This window comes from Equus caballus, chromosome 22, assembly GCF_041296265.1.
Source record: "Equus caballus isolate H_3958 breed thoroughbred chromosome 22, TB-T2T, whole genome shotgun sequence".
NCBI lineage: Eukaryota > Metazoa > Chordata > Mammalia > Perissodactyla > Equidae > Equus > Equus caballus.
This window is the reverse complement of record NC_091705.1, coordinates 43346271-43367435: the sequence shown is the minus strand read 5'-3', so window position 1 is coordinate 43367435 and position 21165 is coordinate 43346271.

Here is a 21165-nt window from a genome sequence, read left to right as displayed (position 1 = left end):
CAAGGAACCTTCCTGAGATCATTGTTGGATAAAAGAAACCCTCCTCTTAGGTTCTGACAGTTAAAATATATATTCATGGGATCAGGAGAACAGAATCATAATTATATTAGTAAAACAGCTCACCTCAATGATTCCTATTATGGGTCTTTAGTCATCGAATAAGAAGTAGAATATCTAGAGGCTGGCGGCCCCTTCTGTCTAAAACATTAGGATTTTGTTATCCCTTTTCTTTACATGCAGCTTGCTTCCTGTGATGGTGTTTGTCTGAGAACAAAGAGTGCAATTTTTTTTAAATCTATTAATTTTCTATGCTGCTGTAACAATCAACTTTGTAGTGTAAAACAACACCCACTTAAGATCTCACCTGTTTGTAGGTCAGACGTCCAGCAGACTTGACTGGATACTTTGCTTAGAGCATCACAAGCCCGGAATAAAGACGTCAGCAAGGCTATGTTCTGTTCAGGAGGTTCTGAGGGAAGAATCGGCTCCCAGGCTCGCTCAGGATGTTGGCAGAATTCAGTTGTATGCAGTGTAGGACTGAGGTTCCCCATGTCCTCATTGGGTTGTTCTCAGCTTCTCAAGGTTACCCGCATTCCTTGGCTTGTAAGTTCCTTCTCCCACCATCAAACGCTGCAGTGATAGTCCGAGTCCTTCCTACATTTTGAATCTCCCTGGTTCACCTTCTGCCTCATCTCTTCTACTCTCTTTTAACACATCTCTTTCTGATGGCAGGTGGAGAAAGTTCTCTGCTTTTAAAGACTCCGGTGATTACTTTGGGTCCACCTGGATAACCCAGGCTAATGTCTATATTTGAAGGTCCGTAACCTGAATTCCATCTGCAAAGTCCCTTCAGAGCAGTACCTAAGTTAGTTTTGATTGAATTATAGGGGATGGTACTTTTGCTGGAGGGGGTGGGGAGTCTCTGTCTACCGCAACCAATGGGCATGTCACATTGCAATTTTTCATTTTTTATTCTTAAGTGTTACAGGGCGTAGAAGAGTTCTCTTTATCTGACTAAATTTGACCAAAATGTAAAAGCTTCATTCAACAAGTATTTATTGAGCACCTGCTGTATGCCACAGTGTTCTGGTTACCAGACTGACAGAGAACAACAACAAAAGGAACTTGCTTCATGGAGCTTATTTTTAACAGTGAGACAGACAAGAAAACAAATGAACAAATAGACAAATGATATGAGAGGACGAAAAGGAATGTCAGAAATGCTGTGGACAGACGGATCATGACCCCCATAGAAAGTTCCAAGGACTTTAACTTCTATTTTAAGTGAGATGGGGGACCTTGGAGTTTGGAGGAGGGAAGTAACATGACCTGACATGTGTTTAAAAATGATCACACTGTCTATTGTATTGAGCATAAGCTAGAAATAGGGCAAAGGCAAAAACAGGATGATCAATAATAATATTGCTTAAATAATTCAGATTAGAGGCTATGGTGGTATGAATAAGGATGGCAACAGTGGAGGTGATAAAAAATGTCAGATTCTGGATCTATTGTGCAGGTAGATTAGGATGAAATATAAAGAGAGAAATAAAAGATAACTCCAAGTTTTTAGTCTGAATCACCGAAAAGATGGCATATTGGATGCTCTCATATAGTGCATAGATCCCTCTGTGGGACAGATTGACTCATTCCCTCAATTGTAAGATGTGTTACCAGCAGATAGTCCTCAACTCCCAGGCCTCTCTGGAAATTGACTTTAGCTGGAGATAATTTCCTTGTTCAAAGTCACACCCCCTTGCTGGCAGTGTGCATCTGACAGCTGGCTGATATGGGAGTTGGAGACAAAAGCCTAGCACACTTAGTCCATCGAAGGTTGATTCCAAAGATCCGCTCCAGCTCCCAAATTCCCTGTGAGATCGGCTGAGGCCTTTGCTGACTGCGTCTCAGCCCGGCTTCTCCCTTTGCCCCATCCTGCCTCCTTCCCTTTCTGCGCAGTCATTGATTTTGAGAGCTCTCTCTGATTAAAGTTCCTGCACAATAATTTCTATCTCAGCGTCTGCTCCCCAGAAAATACTCAGTCTGCAACAGACGGAGCCTCCATTTACTGAAATGGACGAGACTGTAAGGAAGAGCAGGTTTAGGTGACAGAATCAGGAGTGCAGTATTGGAAGTATTTTGAAGAAATGTTATCAATGTCTAACATTTATTGAATATTTATTACTTAATAGACGCTCTTTCCAGTATTTTACATGAATTAATTTAAAAAGCACTGACTAAGGTAAAAATATTATTTATGCGCCAACCACTGCTATAATGCACTTTCAGAAAGCATCCTTGGCAATCCAATGCATGTTGCATGTGAACCATACTTTGATAAGATCTTCTCTGTCTTTGGTATATCATCTGGGTACACATGACCACAACATCAATTATAAAACTCATTCCACTTATAAATATGCAGTTTATATATGTCTTTATGATACTGAATCTGTCCTGTTTAATAAATATTTGTGGATGGCTGGATGAATAGATGAATGTATATATTATGAATGATTGAGTGAAGAATAAATAAATAATAAACATACAGTAAGAGCACCACTTATGCAAAGGCATGAAAGTGTGACAGAGCTTAGCACACTATGGAAACTTCAATAAGTTTGGTAAGACAGGACTAGATAGTGAGGATTAAGGAGTAACAAGACTTGGGTTGGACAACTAAGTAGTAATCTGATTATAATGGGCCAAGGTTCAAGGTTCCTAGTTTCTCACTTATAGGTTTCTGGAGAAAATGCTAAAAACCAAAAGGAGAGGAGTAAACACCTCATTATTAAGGATTGTTTACAATGAGGTGTCAGCTTAACCGAGTATCTTTAAGAGATACTCAGAAGGCTCAAAACCAACAAATAGAGAACAAACAAAAGCATGGAAATAGGAAAAAGCCAAAAGTCTAGAGTTAAGCTTTCTAATATGATGGCTACTAGCCACATATGGCTGTTTAAATTAAATTAACCTTATATTTAAAAAATCATTTTCAGGGTGTGCCCCCTTGCGCAGCAGTTAAGTTCATACATTCTGCTTCAGCAGCCTGGGGTTCGCTGGTTTGGATCCCTGGTGTGGACCTACATACCACTTGTCAAGCCATGCTGTGGCAGGCGTCCCACGTATAAAGTAGAGGAAGATGGGCATGGATGTTAGCTCAGGGCCAGTCTTCCTCAGCAAAAAGAGGAGGATTGGTGACAGATGTTAGCTCAGGGCTAATCTTCCTCAAAAAAAAAAAAAATCATTTTCTCAGTTGCACTGCCTATAATTCAAATGCTCAATATCCGCATGTGGCTAGTGGCTACTGCATTGGACAGTGCAGATTTTATAGAACATTCTCATCATTGCAGAAAGTTCTATTGGACAGTCTTGGAATAGAGCCATAAGTACCCACCACATTAAAGCTGGATAAAAAGCATCATTTGTTGTTTAATGGATTATTTAGGACCCTTTTTGTTGGAGGTAACAGAAACCAACTTTAGTTAACAAATAAAAATGGAAGGTTTTATTTTAAAGATACAGTAATAGCTCTATTCAAGGGAGAAATGCGGCCAAGTTTCAGGGAGGGGTAGCAATCTGGAAGTACTCTCTTGTATTTCAATCTCTGCCTTCTCTTCCTTTGCTTCATTCTTCCATTTCTCTTGTGATTAATCCCATAGCTCAGTAATTGACCTTTCGCGGTCCACATCTCAAGTTTCCAGGAAAAGGACGTGACTGACCCTTACTGGGTCATGTGATTACACTTGGTCATATTAGCTAAGTTTGGCTATGGGAGAAGTAGACTTTAGGAGGTTACTGTGTAGACATACCTGCCTAAAACACATCCCAGTGAACTGGGGGCTAGTGCCCCTAGAAGGAAGCTCACTGTGAGTTGGAAAATACCTTTAATAGTGACTATAACTTAAATGAGCGGTTATTCATCAGCATCCTTCTAATGCATTTAACTTTGTCTCTATAGCTTCTTGTTTTCAATTCCTGGTTTGGGGTGCCAGAGTGATTTGGCTGCAGTATGTGTTACCCCATGTGCATCAGAGACCCAAGACAACTAAAACAATTTTATCAAAGGGGCAAGCATAGGGAGGCCACAACGGATAGTGGAGCATTTGGGGGCTGGGCACAGAGGGCTGTATTATCATTATATAAGCTTGAAGGGGCAAAAGGAGGAAGCAGATTCCCAACCCTGGAGACAGAGGGCTGTGGGAGGAGTGCTGATATATGACAGAGGAATGCATCAGTCCACAGGGACCCAGAGACCAGAGAAATGGAATAAATACCTCAACCTTATTCCCGTCTCTATTTCTGATCTGCTGGGCTCTTCCCATTAGCTGACTCCAACCCTGAGTCAGAAGGCAAGGGAGCTTGTGGATGATTTCCATACCAGTTAGCCTCCTGAGGGACAGAGTAGGGTTAAAGAAAAAGGCTAAAGGCAGAGGGGCAAATGGACACTAGTACACACCCTAGAAGCCACTTCCATAAGGTAGAATGTGGCTGAACTGGCCAAGCAGGCAAGACTCTGTTTTTCCTCCATTGACCTAAAATTCCCATTTTTAAGCTTCAGCCTCTGTTGAGAAAACAATTTCAGATGTTAGTCATGTTTATTTAAAAAATAAAAAAAGCATCATATTCTTGAGCTTATCTGGAAGAAAGCAAATGTGCAATAGATTTAATCTGCTGACTATTATTTTCAGTGAATGGCAATTTCGCCACTTTATTTATTTGCAATGAGCAAAGTGAACCAGTGAGAAAGGAAGCTGGTCCGTCTCTGTTGATAGGGTAACACACAGGCAAGGTTGGTCAAGGACAGCTGTAGCTTATACCTGGAAAAGCTTTCCAGTGACAGATTAATCCCAATCACCATGTTGAGCTAGAGATGCTCTTGGTTTTTGTTTTGTTTTCGGGTTTTTTCTCCTTTGCAGCCTCAGGCTGCTGTATATTTCAGATGACATGTTTGTTCAGATGCTTTCCTGCTCTCAGTCAAAGAGAATTTAGTCAGCTCACTCTTGGATTCTTCGGCTCTAATAGGTAACCTAGGAGCCATACTTTATTTAGAGTTTCCAATTACGTTCTCCAGAGGTGCCTTGGGATTCTTGGAAAATGATTGGTCAGAGGTTGATCATCATTAGACACAGAGTGACTGATGTGTGGTTGATGTGCTGGTGATGGTGTCAGCAAGAGTATGGAAAAGCGAAGTTTTAAAAGAGAACAGAAAGAGGGCAAACCATTTTGTTTTCTGTTAAAAATGTTCCTTTTGCTTTTGGAATGAAACAAATTCTTGTACTCTCTCACTTCGGAGAGCTCCTTCTCCAAGCAAGAAGTTCAAGGGAAGCAACTTGTATTTGACAATTTTGTCAGATGTTGATCCTGCCTTGATTACAAACTAAGAATATTACTTATTCAACTCATTAATGAATTCTCCACTCCACAAGTATTATCTACTGAGGCTCATCTATCAAGTCATTAAATATTAGATTACTCAAGGATAGTTTTTGTATCTTCTTCTTTCACTTTATACACTTTTAAGTAAATGTCATCCACACCCATCTCTTCAATGACCATCTCCAGTCCAGGGTTCTATTTTAGACTTGTTATTCTACTCCTGGCTTGTCTTCTCTCATTTTTTTTTTATTCCTAAAACACCTCAAATTCAACAGGGCCATAACCAAGCTCATGATCTTCCCAACAAACTTGGTCCTCACTTAATGTTTCTCATCTCAGTAAATGACGTAACTATTCTTCTAGTTGCGTACGTCAGAAACCTAGGAGTAAACTCTAGCATCTCATTTTTGTACCCCCTCCCACAAATCCATTACCAATTCCTGTCAATTTTTTGGACCAGATATTCCTAGAATATTTTAACTTTTATCTCCATCAACAACCCTCTAGTCAAGACTCCAATCAGCATTCAGCCTATTGTACTTTCAATAGGTCATAATTTGTATTTTCATTCTGTTCTCCTTCCAATCCACTCTTCATTCTGAAACCAGAAGGCTCTTTTAAAAACCCGAACTAATCATGGAAGACAAATACTGCACCCCCATCCTTAATCTCACTTAAAAATAATTAATGATTTTCCATTGCTTCAGTGGGTTTTCATTGCTTGTAATGATAAGGAAAATCCCCTTAATATAGGCAGCAAGGTCCTGCCTGTTCTGGCTCCTGCCTGTCTTGCCAGCTGTATCTCTCTCCAGGCTAGCTCTGACTCTCTCTAACCAGCCACACGGACCATGCTATCGTTGACCACAGGCTTTTTGCACCTGCTATTCCCCCTGCCCAGAATGTTTTTTTCTCCTCTTTATCTCAAGGAAGTCACATATCTGTATTGCAAGAGCTTATAATGTTTGTAAGTCTTCATAGCCTCACTTGTCACAATTAACATCTTATCTTCATTTCATAGTTAAGTGCATGAGGGCAGAGACTGTGTCCACTGCATCTTCAGCAATTTGAACTTAATAGAAACTCTTTGTGCTTCTGTTGTTTCATCTATAAAACAAGAATAATAACATGTACTTCACAGGGTTTCTTTAATTATTGAATGAGATACACCAACTTCTTAGGAAGGTGCCTAAATTGTGCAGAAACCTGCATTAAATGATAACTCTTGTTGGTGTGTCTCTGTTGTTTTATAATCCTGATTCTCAAGGACTCTGCAGCTTGTAAACAGAGATTGGTTGCACCACTTATCTCAAGAAGATTGGAAGATTGAGTGACTTCCTAATTTAGAAGCCAGGTGAGGCATCTTTAAATTGGCCTTTCACAGCTGAATTGAAAGTTTGGGCTTAAGCATTACACCTAATTGTACACCCATTCAAAGCTCTTGCCATTGGTTTGCTTTCTAAGTACTATTTAGTAGCACATGCATTCCCCTGGAAGCTGGAAGGGAGGGACTCAGGTGAAGCATGAAGCTTTAAAACAACATTTTCTTCCCTAATGGGAAATTCTGCGCTGCTCTTAAATGTCCTCTTAACCGACAAACACAACATGCCATTTCAGGATATTGTGACCAACCCTGCAGACAATAAATCATCAATGACATTTTCAACCTCAGTAATTATGCCTTTTGTTTGGAGCTTCTTGATGTTTCAAGCTCAAGCTGAGTCATTTTAGGAGTGAATTAAAAAGAATCAGTTTACAAATTGTTAAACTGTTTACTGTGAAGGGAAAATTGCTTTGGAGATATGGCTGGCTTCACAAGCCAGGATGGCTGATGACAGGAAAAACAAAACAACATCAATAATAAGGCAACGTGTTGTGGTTGTGCAGAAGATGTTGTTTATTCCCTGCTTGGATCCCCTTTGCCAGACTCATGTACCCCCCTCCAAGTTGCTAGGGTTGTGGGTGCCCACAGCTCACAGCTGTGCCCTTCTCAGGAGAACTTCCCTGTTCCCGACAGGAACCACCTCACCTGGAAATGCCTGACAGACAGGTTATCCTCTTCCCTCAGGGAGGGCCCATAGCCAACGACTGATGGCTACAGTGGTATAAAAGTCCAATCCTCTTTTCTCAAGCTGGGACAACTTCATGGTGCTATTTATGCTCCCAAGTTCCCTGTGGGATAAGGCTGAGGTGAGACAGCACCTGAAACCACATCTTTACTTAACTTTTCCCTCGGCCCTTTCCTGCTTCCTTCACATCCTTATAGGTTTCTCCTCAGAGCGCCCCCTCAATACATCAGAATCTGTCTCAGATATTATGTCAAGAGAGCCTGACATAAGTCCTATTGGAATCGTTTCAATCCACCACCCAAGCATGTCTAAACATAGAGACTAGAAGTTCTGAGTTCCACATTGGAGGATCTTGGAAGGAATCATTAGAAACACAAGCGAAAAGATAGAAGGTAGAGTGTGAGTCTGTATAAAGCAACAATCTCCTGATATTGTGTCTACGTGATCTGGCTCTGGTGATATGAACTAGACAACCCTTTGAATTCAAAGACCTAAAAATCCATATTGTCTAGCGGAAGATCGACTGAAGGAAAATTCAACTACAGCCATTTTTTGTTGTTCAGATCCTCTGTGCTTAGACTGGAGAAATAGGAAGGCCCCCTGAGTAATAAAACAAGTAAGAAGACTATAAAGGTGCCCATTAGGGACTGTCTCAGCAAAAGAGATTTTCAAGATTGAATCAGCAGAAAATGATCATTCATAAAATCTGGCAGATGTGAGGAAGTCCTTGTTAAAAGAGTACCAATAGCTTCCAGAATGCATAAAATACGGCAGGTAAGAAAAATCAATGAAGAGTTATTTTTCAGACCTTTGTGTTTGTGGATGTTTAAAGATTCTGTCACTATGTTGATGCCTTCAAGCAACTTTTAGTAAAAACAAACATCTTTCCCCAGCTGTGTTTTGAAGTGTATTTTTCATATATTTGAGCATGTTATGATCCATTTAGCATAGCTTTTAATTTTTTTTGAAAAGATGATTGAGTGTCAATTGCTGAATATTTTTCTGTTGTTTATTTGCTATTCCACATATTCTTGGTCTCTTGAATCTTGAGAAATTTAAAACTAGTTTTGCAAAAAGCAGTATCTCTTGCCTTAAAGGCAGAAGTGAAAATCAAACCTTATCCCCAGAACACTGTCAACGACCACCCTGAGTTACCAGGGAGAAGAGCTATCAAAAGGTGTTAATGGGGCCAGCCTGAGGCCGGGTGGTTAAGTTCCTGTGCTCAGCTTCGGTGGCCCAGGGCTTCACCGGTTCGGATCCTGGGCGCCGACATGGCACCGCTCATCAGGCCATGCTGAGGTGGCATCTCACATGCCACAACTAGAAGGACCCACAACTAAAATATACAACTATGTACTGGGGGGTGGTTGGGGAGGAAAAGCAGAAAAAAAAAGTAAAAACAAGTAGTTTTTAAAAAGTTGTTAACTACCTGGGAAGCATTTTCTGTGTCGTGGAAAAATGGAGTTTTTTGTTTACGTGTTTTCAGAACAATAGAAATTTAGGTAGAATGGATGAAATTAGTATAAATTCAAAGAGGGAGAAATGTAGGTTATGAAAATCAGTATGGCACTTTGGATAAAGGTAATTAAACAATTACCTTTGATAATTTGCTGAATATTTAATCAGTTTGAAACCCTCCACGCCTAGGACTTGTCATGACTGATCCACTTCTGTCACACGGATCTCATCTTAAATGTTCTGTCTTCTGGGAGGCTTCCCCTGACATCCAGTCTCCATGACCATTCAGTCACGCTCTATAATACCATTCTAGTCTATCTCCCTGCACAGTTCTATTCCAGATATCACCCATCTGTCTTCCTAAAGATCGGCTTGGTTACTTTCCTTTCCCTTCCTTTTGTGTCTATCTCCAGTGTCTAGAGCAAAGTTTGGCTCATGGTGGATGCTCACTAAATACTTGTTGGTTGAGTACATAAAGAAATATCCCCATTAGACTCGAAGTTCCAATGAAAGAAAGGATTAGATCCCTTTTGTTCAATGCCTTGATGGTATCCTCAGTGCCTGGCATGTAGTAGGTGTTCAATAAATATTTGTTGAATAAATAAATTATCCTGAATTCTGAGGATAGAGTGGGAAACAAATAAGAAAATGTCCCTGGCCCTGTGGAAGTTGTTAAATCAACGAACAATACTTGAAGTGGCTCATTCACTCCTGACTTAATGGAAGCAGGAAAAAAAGAAAAAAAAAAATTTAGAATGAATGGGCTTCCACTCTGGAATGAGATTTAAACATGTTTAGCTGTAAATGGCTTGAAGCCTTAGTGTGCACAATTGTAAATACTGTTTAGGAATATCTGATGTCAGTTTCTATTTTCTTCTCACAAGAATCTGGGATAGGAAAATGTTCTCAGTTCTCATGTGGTCAGATCTCTTCTGAAAGCCTACTTTGCGGACCATGCCTGACAGCTCTTCCATGTCACCTGCACTGGGACCAAGTGATTGCTTTTTTCAGGAGTGTATTATTATATGCCGCTTTTTCTCAGATCCTATTACTTCAATTGCTCAGAGTTCACTTTAGCTTCAATTTTCATCAGTTGATATCTATGAAAATTTTGCTTCTTCCAACACACACTGTAAAATGTCAGAGTAATTGTTAACCCCGGAAGGTGACCATGATCCATTTGCTTGGTTCTATAGCCGCTGCTCTTACCAGAGCAACTAATTCTCACCAATAGTTCCTTGCTTTCTGCTTAGAGAATGGAGGACAATTCAACCCATTTTTTACTAGTATGTTTAATTTTCCACAAGCATCTTTGTTAAAAATAGATTTCTCCAATGTTCAGCTCCATGACACTTCCTGTAGGCCACTGTTAAGTATTCCCTGGACAGGAGAAGTCTAACCTTTTTAAGCATTTCGTGTCTAATAGCATTCCAGCCTCTCTGGCCCGTGATCTGTGCTGCCCAGAGGCTATTCCAGATTTAGCTATTCCAGATCTCCTGGTTCTTGTCTAATATCAGATAGCTGATTACCCTCTTACCACATTACTTAATATTTGTGATTTCGTGGATGCAGAATCATTTTCATTTATATAACATTTTTGAAATGACATAATTTTATTATTGGAGGGCATATTAGTGGTTGGTCGGGGTTGGGGATTGGGGCAGGAGAAAGATAGTTGTGGCCGTGAGAGATATTTGTGGTATTGGATCTATTCAGTGTGTTGACTGTGGTGATGGATATAGAAAACTACATGTGATAAAATTGTATAGAACTAAATAAAAGAGATACACACTCACATACACAGCGATGAGTAAGTGTAACAGGATATCTAAATAAGACTAGTGGATTATATCAATGTAAATAATAATGATATTATAGGATAGTTTTGCAAAATATTACATTGGGGAACTGGAAAAAGTGTACATTGGGTCTCCTTATATTATTTCTTACAGTTGCATGTGTATCTACAATTATCTGAATAAAACAAAAATGAATTGGATGTGAAATATAAAGATGCATGCAGGTGGGAGGACAAAGAGGAAAGAAAGGAGTGGGAAGGGAAAAGGGAGAAGGAAAGGGGGATGAAGCAGGAGGAGAAGATAGTGGAGATGGAGAATACAGAAGAGCAGGGGAGAGAAGACAGGAAAATGAGGAAGGGAGGGAGGACCAGAGGAGGATGGAGAAGGCGGGGTGTGGGGAAGGAAGAGAAGGAGGAGAAAGAAGAGAGAGAAAGAAAAGGAAAGAAGGAGAATAGGGAGAAGAAATGGGGAGAGGGACAGGAAAGAGAGGCAAGAAGTGAGGTGGAGAGGAGGAAGGAGGTAGAAATGGGGAGCTGGGGTTGAGTACTTTGCTGACTGTCGATCTCAAAGGGGAAGTTCTGCAACTCAGCAGAGACACCTGACTGTTTCATCCCATCATTATTCAGTAAATTACCAGCTGGGGACACTTGAATATCCCTCAAGTTTAAAAAAGAACTCCTCTCCCATAGCTGAACGTGTCCTGAAGACATGTCACCTTACCTGTGGAAGACTGGGCGTTCCGCACCCAGGTAGAGCTATTTGGGTAATTAGTCATCCTCATAGTTCCAGTCCCTGACAAGTATTGCTCTGGTGGCTTTAAAATGAAATTCAGCTGAAGAAATCCAAAACACACTCATGTTTCTTCTGAGTATTTGGATGGCTCTTGTCTGTTTGCCAACCCTCTGTGCCAAGAGCAAGCTAATTGCAATGCAACTAGCTCTTTGGCTGATAATAACTGACTAAACTGAAAATTCTTTTGCCTGATTGAAGAGTACTGTGTTCTAATTTAGACACTACTACTAATTTACTGAGTGACTACAGGCAACATATTTGACCATTGGGAATCTGTTTTCTCATCATGAAGGCAACATGGTATACTTTATGACAGCATGGTTTCAAGGCCAGACAGATCTGGGTTTAAACCCCAGCAATGTCACTAGCTTTGAGTAAGTCACTTAACCTCTCTGAGCTACAGGTATTTTGTTAGTGAGGGATAATAGGTCCCTCATCACAATAGAGTTATTATGAAAATGAGAACATTGTTGTATATGGAGCCCCTGACTCATGGGAGCTCCTACTAAAAATATTTTTCCCTATTTCTATCCTAAAAGGAGTTGCAGTAATAAAAGTTAAATATTTTGAGCAATTAATATGGACTTAGACAATGAGTTAGGTATCATCTATGCTAAACCAGTTCATCTTCAATGTAGTTTTGCAATGCAGGTATTCCCAACTTTATTTTACGATTGATGAAACTGCAGCTGAGGGAAGTTAGGTAAAACCATACCAGTGATAGATTAACTAGCAAAAAGAGGTCTGACATAGGCAGTGATGTTCAGAGACCAGGTTAGTTCCTTCAGCACTTCATTCACCACGAGAGCCCTGGCTCCTGGAAGAGCAGCAATCAGGAGAAAGCAAGCCAACGAGCAGACAACATAATCATCTTCCATCATCCAAGCAACCAGAAAGTAAAAATGGCTGGTTCTCCTCTTCCTACAGCACATTCTAGTTCCCTCTTTCATAAATGATACTAGGAATGAGACTGGACAGGTCAGGATAGATGCTACAAAACCTCCACACTTTGCAGACCATCTATTCTCTCGTGTCCGTCTTGCTAGGTCTTCGATTGCTCTTCGCTGACAACCCCAGTGCTCGCCGCTCTGTCCTTTTCTTGATTCATCCTTTACCACTTTTGCCTATGTCACCTTTTCTAGTGCACCAATACGCTTAGTTTAGAGGGTGTTTTTTGGTTGTTTCAAGCAGTCAAGTTTAGCCCTTCTCCTCAACAGTATTGTAAGATTCTTAGATTGAAGGACTGTATTTTCCTTATTTTCTGTTCTCAACAAAGTTAAAGAGTGATGGGACATAGTAGGTATGCAGTTATATTCTCAGTGAATTAAACTATAAAATTTTTGTTCTGACACCAAAAAAATAAAATACCATTCAGAGCAATGGCTAGAAGACACTGACATATTTTGAAATTCTGGCTAATTAATAACTAATAAGATCATCCTGTTTTAGTATAAATGTTGGAGACTATTCCTTTCACTATTGATGATTGGTATCTGGCACACTTTAGGAAATCAATTAAAATCATTATTGATACCATCATCTCATGGAATATAGGAAAGTACTTATTTAATCTATTGCATTTATTCATATATTTTTTCAATAAAAAATTATTGGGCATCTATGTGCCAAGTAATATGTAGGTGAAGGAAATATCGTCTCTGTCCTCAATTACTCATAGTATTTGAGTAAAGGGGGCACATAACTGAAATTAATCAAGAATGTTTTCCTCTCTGACCGCTCTGGATAACAGGAAGTTCACTGTCTCTGAACTTTGACATATCTATAATTATGTATGCTTTTCAGATATATTAACTTAAGGGAATGTATCTTTTCTCATGCTGTTTGACTCCAGATCAGTTCCATTTCTGCAGTAATGCCAGGGAAAAAGAAAGTATTATTGTCAATGTTTTATTAAAGGCACCAACATTGCTGTTTTTCATTACACAAAGCACTTGGGGGTACCTGAAGTATGAAAGCTGACAAAGAGAAGCCAATTCTATTCTCTGTTCCATTGATCTGCAAGGAAAATAATTCCAAAGATATGCTGGTTGGGGAGGGAAATTGAACTTCCTGGGTTAGCTTTATAATAGTGTTTCTAAATAGAGCCATCTACATAAGCACCATTCCCCAAAATGGATTGGCTCATATTTACATGATGAAGTACATTTTCTGAGAGTAAGAATATGATCCTGGAAATGAACTCAAAGAGCAAAACAGTCTTTCGAGGTTGTAACCTGATTGTCAGACTTTGTTGTCTCCTTGAACATTTTGAGCCACATGAAAATCACATTTCATCCAGTGTAGACTGCTATTATTACTCCTATTTCCATTGAAACTTCATTTTGTAACTAGAAATTAAACATAAATTGGCAAATAATTAGAAAATGTTCCCTTTGATTTTTTCAAATATGTATACCAACAAAGACGTTATAATGTTCGAACATCATGAATATATATAAATATATATATCATGAACATAAAATTCAATGTATTTTAACAACTTTGAATAAACTACCTGAAGATAAATTAATAGAATATTATTATAGCTTAATAAAACAGGATCAGGAACTATGCTAGCCTATTGGGAGAATTAACTTAAAAAATTATGTTTGTGTATCATGTCTTAGGACATATTTATTGGAGATTTTATTTCTCTTGATTTCCCTACACCACATCCAAACAGGGAGGTATATAAGGCACCATTTTGGAAGGGAAGCGGAGAAAATAGACAAGTGCCTCCATTTACTGTTACCCTGGCACTGATGGTGGGGCCACAAAGTGTCACAACCATTTTGGAAAATGACACAGCATTTTCTGATAAGATTGAAGATGCACACAACTTACAGTCTGACATCTACAGTGGAGAAACCTGGACACCAAAGGACTGGCCCGAGGGTGTTTATGCTACTGTGTTTAGAATAGAAAACAAACAAATAGAAACAACCCAAATGGCCTTCAGCTTGAGACTGGATATTTTACAATTGTGGTTTATTCAAAAAGAAAACTCTTGCAATGAAATTAATGACCTAGAACATGGATCAACAAAATTTTTTTTAAAGAGCCAAAAAGTAAATGTTTAGGTCAAGAGGCACAATTGAGGATATTATGTATGTGCTTGTATACCTATTATAATTATATAGCTCTTTAAAATATAACTATTTAAAACCGTGAGGAGAATAAAACATTTTTACCTAGCTGGTTGTACAAGACTTAAACTAAAATAAAAAATAAAATAAAGTACAGGTGGTGGTTTGGATTTGATCAATGGTGTATAGTTCACTGACCCTTGGCCCAGGCAGTTTCGCATCAACAGAGATGAATCTGAAATATGTAATGTTGATTTCGGGGTGGGGGCAATAGTCAAAGAATACATTATGCGTAATTCCACTTACAGAAATCCCAAAAGCATTCGAAACTAAGCAATATGTTGCTTAGCACTAAATACACATGTAGTATAACTATAAAGAAGAAAAGAGGATGATGAATCACAATACTCGTAATAGTCATGGCCTGTTCGTGGGGCGGAAGATGATTGGGATCCGTGAGGATCACAGGCATTTGGGGGGGGTGTATTAGTAAAGTTTTATTTCTTAAGCTAGAGGATGAGCATAGAGGTGTTTATATTTTTTCCTCGTATCTTACATGTGATACAAATATCCTTTTATAAATATTAAATAATTAATAAAATTTTTTAATGGAGGTTAAGTATCATTTTATGAATATCATGATTTTATGTGACAAAGAAAATAAAATGCGATGTGTCGAAAACCAGAGACACTGCATCCAACACTTATATAAAGAAGACATAACAAATCAGACTGGGAGGGAAAAAATCTGCTTCACCTCATGTTTGAAGCTTTGCCCTAAAATTTCCAAATGAGGGAAACGAATCACTTCTCTGTGACCACACCCACTTGGCTGAATCACCAATGGGACTGAGCTGCATAAACCCTTTGGTCTGCTCTTGTTAGTCTTGGTTCCAGTGAGAACTTTGAAATTATCCGAATATCAAGTTCTGAGAATATTTCCACAAGTGAAAAAAATAACATAAACAGAAGAGAGTGCCTTCTCCCGGTCTACAGAATGGCATCTGTGATGATTTCAATCAGGGCTCACATTAACTTAAAGAGGCCACTGTACCTTTGTCATCCCTTTATCTCTGCTCTCTGACATTTGTTCATAAATGGTGACACGAACACTCAAGAGAGGCTTTCTGGTTCAGGGGAATGAGGGGAACAGCCTGGGACAGTGTGCTTGATCAATGTCACGACTGGTGTCAAGAGATGGTCATTACTGCCCCGCAGATTTATTGCCTGGGTCAAAGCAAGTTACTTTCTCTTTCTCTAGCCCTGGCTGCTGAGGTTTTTAATCTTTCTCCTATGTCTTGTCTTCTCTCTTGCTTGTGGCCAGGCCAGGGGCATCACGAGCACCTTTTTCTTTTTATTTTAATGGAGAAGGTCAATTAACATGCTGATTGACATATTGGAAATCATGAGTCCATGAGAGATGAACACAGTCACTGAATTGAAGGATTAAAATTCCTAAAACAGGCAAACAAAAAACACCCTCTTCAGTACAACCACCTTTTCATAATCTGCAGCAATCCCTTTAGTGGGTAGTTACCTATCAAATTGATTTGTTCTAAATTCATCTACGTCAGCACTATTGGTCTTCAACAGCAAGCTTCCAATATATAGCGACTCTATCTGTTAATTATTTTTCCACCACAGGAGTCATTCCATAAAAGCCCCTTTCACAAATATGCAGGCGTGTGATGTCTGATACGCTCTAGGACTTTCTGTGTACTTTCAGGGTACACACACTCAATGGCTGAATAGACCAAGCTGCCCCACAATGAGTGGTGTGATGGGTTGATAGGAGACCGTGACTAAGAGGAGAACACAGTTCTCATCTCCAGGGGCAGCTGTTCCTCCACTCCAGCACCGGAGTCGGAATTGCCACATTCTTACTCTTCAAGAGAAGGCAGAAATTTACATTTTTCGGTAAAATTTCTCATTTTTAAAAACATCAGGAGGGTTCAACAAAGCATGCGAGTTAGCAAAACTTAACTAAAAGCAGCTGGTTTTCAACTTCTGACCTATTAGTCATCTTTTTCTGCGCTTTTCCTGAGCCATTTTGTTATTCTCGAATTCACTCCCTGTCTCCTTCTACGTACGAAATCCGTACCCAAGACTCCGCTCAAAGGTCTCTTCCCAGCCATTTCCTCTGGAATATTTCTAAAGCTCAGCATGCTTCACTTTTGGTTCACATCTTATTAATACTTCCTTAACAGTTGTGTGCTTATCTGCCTGTACTTTCCCTCCATGAGATGGCTCAGTCATCAAGATCATGCGTCATTTATCTCTTTGGCTCCATGGATCTACCTCTGTACTTGGATCCGTTAGAATCCACTCATGTGTTCAACGTGTAGCTATGGAGCTCCTACAGGGGCCAGGCATTGTTATTGGTCCTGCTGATGCAGCAGAGAACAAATCAAAGTCCATGAACTCTTGAAGATCACGTTCAAGTAATGGAGACAAAAAAAAAAAATCAAGAAAGTAGCAAATTAAAAGAGAAGACAAGGCTCCTAAATTGGTCCATAATAACCATAAATTATATGAATAATAATGCCATTGTTTTAAAAAGGAGTTAGATACAGCCCACAACTGGAATGAGCTGGTCTCACTGTTTTCGGTGCTCACAGAAGGGTGTCCATGGAAGGTGGAGCCTACCAGCATAGCCAAACCTACCTGAAGGAGGCAGTTCTCATTCTTTCATGAATGCACTCGTTCAGTCATTGGATGCAGGTGACAGATGGCATTAACAATTGTGGCAGGACTTTATTTATTACTTTTAGTACATGAATCATCACAAACCTGAGTATTTGAACTATCATTAACAACATAATCGTTATTTAGAGTGGAAGGAAAAATCAGTCAAGCTTTACAGATCCATACTATAAAGTGATGGCAGAACTTCCAAAGGCTATGGGCCATGGTTCTTATCATAATAACATTTTCACTCCTGTTTCAGGCCATCGTTTATACCCTAGCTTGGCCTCCTTTTACCAAGTCCTCTTACTGAATTATGTCTGGATCAGGGTTTACAGTGTCCCCAATTTGTTTTCTGGTTTTTCTTGGAAAGAACTACATTATGGAGTGACCCATTTTTATCAGCCTCTATTTATCCCCGTGTAGAATTATTCACCCTAGAAAAGGTCTGAGGGAGAAGGAATAATTCTCTAAATAATAAAACCTTGTAGTCGTTTACTCTGACAATACCCATAGTGCAGAGGTGCGGAGAAGTTACTGCCAGGCGGAGCCAAAAGATAAGGTCAGACACTGAATTTATTCATGAAAATAGTAGCAAGATGGTTTGGGTTTATTATTTTTTAAGGTTCTTGAAACTGCATTACAATGCTTTTAACAAGCATTCTGCATGAGAATATCAGCACAACGCAGCACGGGGAACCAAGGCTTCTGTTTGAGCAGGTGTTTGGGGGGAATCTATAAAGCTAATGGCTTAAGTGCAAATCATCATTGTATGAGAGGCTGCTGGCCCTGCTTAACAAGACTCAAGCTCCAAGAGAAGAAAGTCTCCTGTTCAAAGAAAACTGTCTCTTCTCCCATTATTATAAATATATACACAGGCGTTTGAGAGCAAAGGATAATCTATGGAGTTTTATAATGCTAAAAAAGAGTAGCTTTCCAACTAGAAATGTTCTGTGAAAGGCAACGACATTTTAATATGAATTTGTTCTCATGCAAAAGAATGATTGTCATACCTATTTTACTTTTTTTTGGTAGGTGCTTGTGTAAAACGTTTTGAGGAATATTTTTAAAAACGTGAACTTTGGGGATTTAACCATAATGAAACTTTGCATCTGTATTTTAGGTCTTGTTCACATTTGGAGAATGTATCGAGTAATGTATAGTACATTTACGAAAAATGCAGCTCCAAACAGCCCATAATTGTTGAGCTACAAAAATCATGGAACCTGGGGAAAATGATAAGAAGGACTAAATGTTGATTGCTTAGAGAAAGAAAAGATAGAAACTCCTGACTTATGAGTAATTGGAAAGGAATTTTTGAAAAACGGTCCCATTTTCATGAAGGTTAGCAAAGTACCAGATCAACATATATAATTTCCGTATGAAGTACTGCATATTTAGGAATAACATGAAGCAGCGTCATCATTCTAGGAACTTCAAACATATCACATGCTAAAAGTAAGGAACTGTAGTGTGCTTCCTGGCTTTATTATGCAATTCATTTGTTGGACTTCCAACTCAAAAATGAGGAGCAAAAGGTAATTTTCTCAACTGATGAATACTAACAATCAAAAGCTCCCAACAAGGCCCTGTAGGAATCTCAGGCATTTTTAACAAAGGTAGAAATATGATGAAAGTCCAAGTGGCACTGGCAGCTGGAGATAAGCAAATGTAATTGTGAAGTCCCGAGGTGGAGAAATGCGTTTGGTTGGTCTCTTTAAAAGGAGACACAAAGGTTTAGGGCAATGTTACAGAAGAGCAGGATCTGTTGGAAAACAGAACCTTCTTAATCTTTTCGTTAGTGGGTATGCTTTTTTTCTTTTTCTGTTAGGTGTATTAATTTATAAAGCACCCTCCTTAAAAAGCAGGCATTGCCACGGAGACAATGCATGGGAACCGTTTTTATCAGAGTCACCAAGACTTTGCTGTTCTGTTGATTTGGCATTCTGTTGTTTGCTAGCAGATATTTGTGTGTGTGTATGCATGTGTATGTGTGTATGTGTTCACATCCAATCTTTTTAGATAGGGATACCCCCAAATTTTATTCCTGTTGAAATTCTATCCAGACTCTTAAAGTCCACATGCAGCTTCTACCACCAGCCTTATTTGTTTTATGAAATTATCTAGGGAGTTTGTCAAGGTGGATCAAAATAATGCTGCCTCCATTTGGCATAATCAAGTAGATAAGGGTGGGCAAATTCAGGTCTACAGAACGCAGGAAGGTACTACGAATGAGCGCAATGAGTCTGGTGGGGATTCTGGAGACGTCTAACTCCATGTCCTATACACAGAAGGCAGTCCATAGTCAGTGCAATAACATCTTGCCTTGCCATAATGTATCCCCAAATATGCGGGAACTGATTCTTTAGAAGTGAGAAAATCTGAACATACATATGGAATTTTCTAAGTTTTCCTTGGTGATGACTAATGCAAACTTTTAAACAATCGTCCCATCCTCAGGCCAGATTTTGCAAATTCAGGTTGGTCTGCAACCCCTGGAAAATCAATTTCCCATCTCATAAAAGAGGGAAGGATAAGTCATGCCTGGTCTATGGTAAGTAAATACTGTTCTAGTGATAGTTGACAATGGGTTGAAGTCTTTATCAAAATAAAAAAAAGAAATAGAAGCAATACAAATCGGCTTTTAAGCCAAATTCTAGGAAACATTTTCACAAATTTATAGTATTGATTTTTGTTTCATTTCTTCATTTAACAACGACTTATGAGGTACCCAAACACTGCTGAGGAAATATGGGGACAATAGAAGAGTTTCTGCTTGTTTATTTGTTTGTTGTTGATGTAGGATCTCATTTCACGTTTGCAAGTGGGTGGAAAGGATCTAGCAGAACTGAAAACAAAACCGTGACTTTGCCCAGCAGAGATGGAAAGACCGCACATTATTTTTAAATGTGCAACACAGCATTCTCCTGCAGACAAAGTTCCAGAGTACTCCATCCTCTGGGATGATATTTGGTTCCGCTTCTGAGGTTTCTCCCAGTGGGGGGTCTAAGGCTTAGAGCTGCAGTATCTTTTCCTTCCTCCGGAGTCCTCCTCTTCAGTCTCGCTATCGTTCTGTGGTTGGTTAAATCAGTTTTGTCAAGATAATTGGAATTTGTAGAGTTTGACGCACCAATTTTAGGTTAAAGGGACACATTTACTTTCTTACATAAAGCAGATGGATCAATTTTCCCCACCAGCAGTCTGCTAATAAAATATTTTCTCTCTTCACTAAATGCATGTAAATATAAATACTTCCTCACCAGTAAAAGGTTTAACCCTTCATCCCATTTAAAATCTGGGAATTGGAGGGGGGAGGGGAGTAGAAGAGAGATGTAAAATTGATGGGAAAAGTTCCAAAGGAGATGGTTTTCTTCAAAAATTAAATTAACATAAACCTGGCTTTTCCAATCTCTCCTTCCTTCTTTCCTTCTCTTTTTTTTCTCTCCAAAAGCATTTTTTATTAGGGGTGGCAGAAGGGAAAGCGGAAGCATTTACCCAGAACGCAGATAAATAGCTGCTGAACCCAGAAGCAGGCATTTTGCTTTCGTGGCAACTGGAGCCTTCAAACCAGGGCTGCTCTTCCTCCACAGTATTGATAGGAGACGTTAGCTTCTCCTGTATTTGTGTAAAATATGTGGAATGAAGCTCACTGCCTATAAAGAACATATTCTGAAGAAAAAGACACTAGGTAGTTATCAATTCAATTGTCTTTGTTCTTTATGTTTGGATAAGGACTGTACATTCACAGAGAGATAAAGAAGCATGAACCCAGACATACGCAGGTCTTGTGAAATACCCAAGATATTTCACACCTGGACGGCACGTGGGAGACTATCCGGTAGCTCTTGTTTTAGAGACAAGGAGATTGAGGTCCAAGAGACCAAAGGTCACATTGCTAGTGAG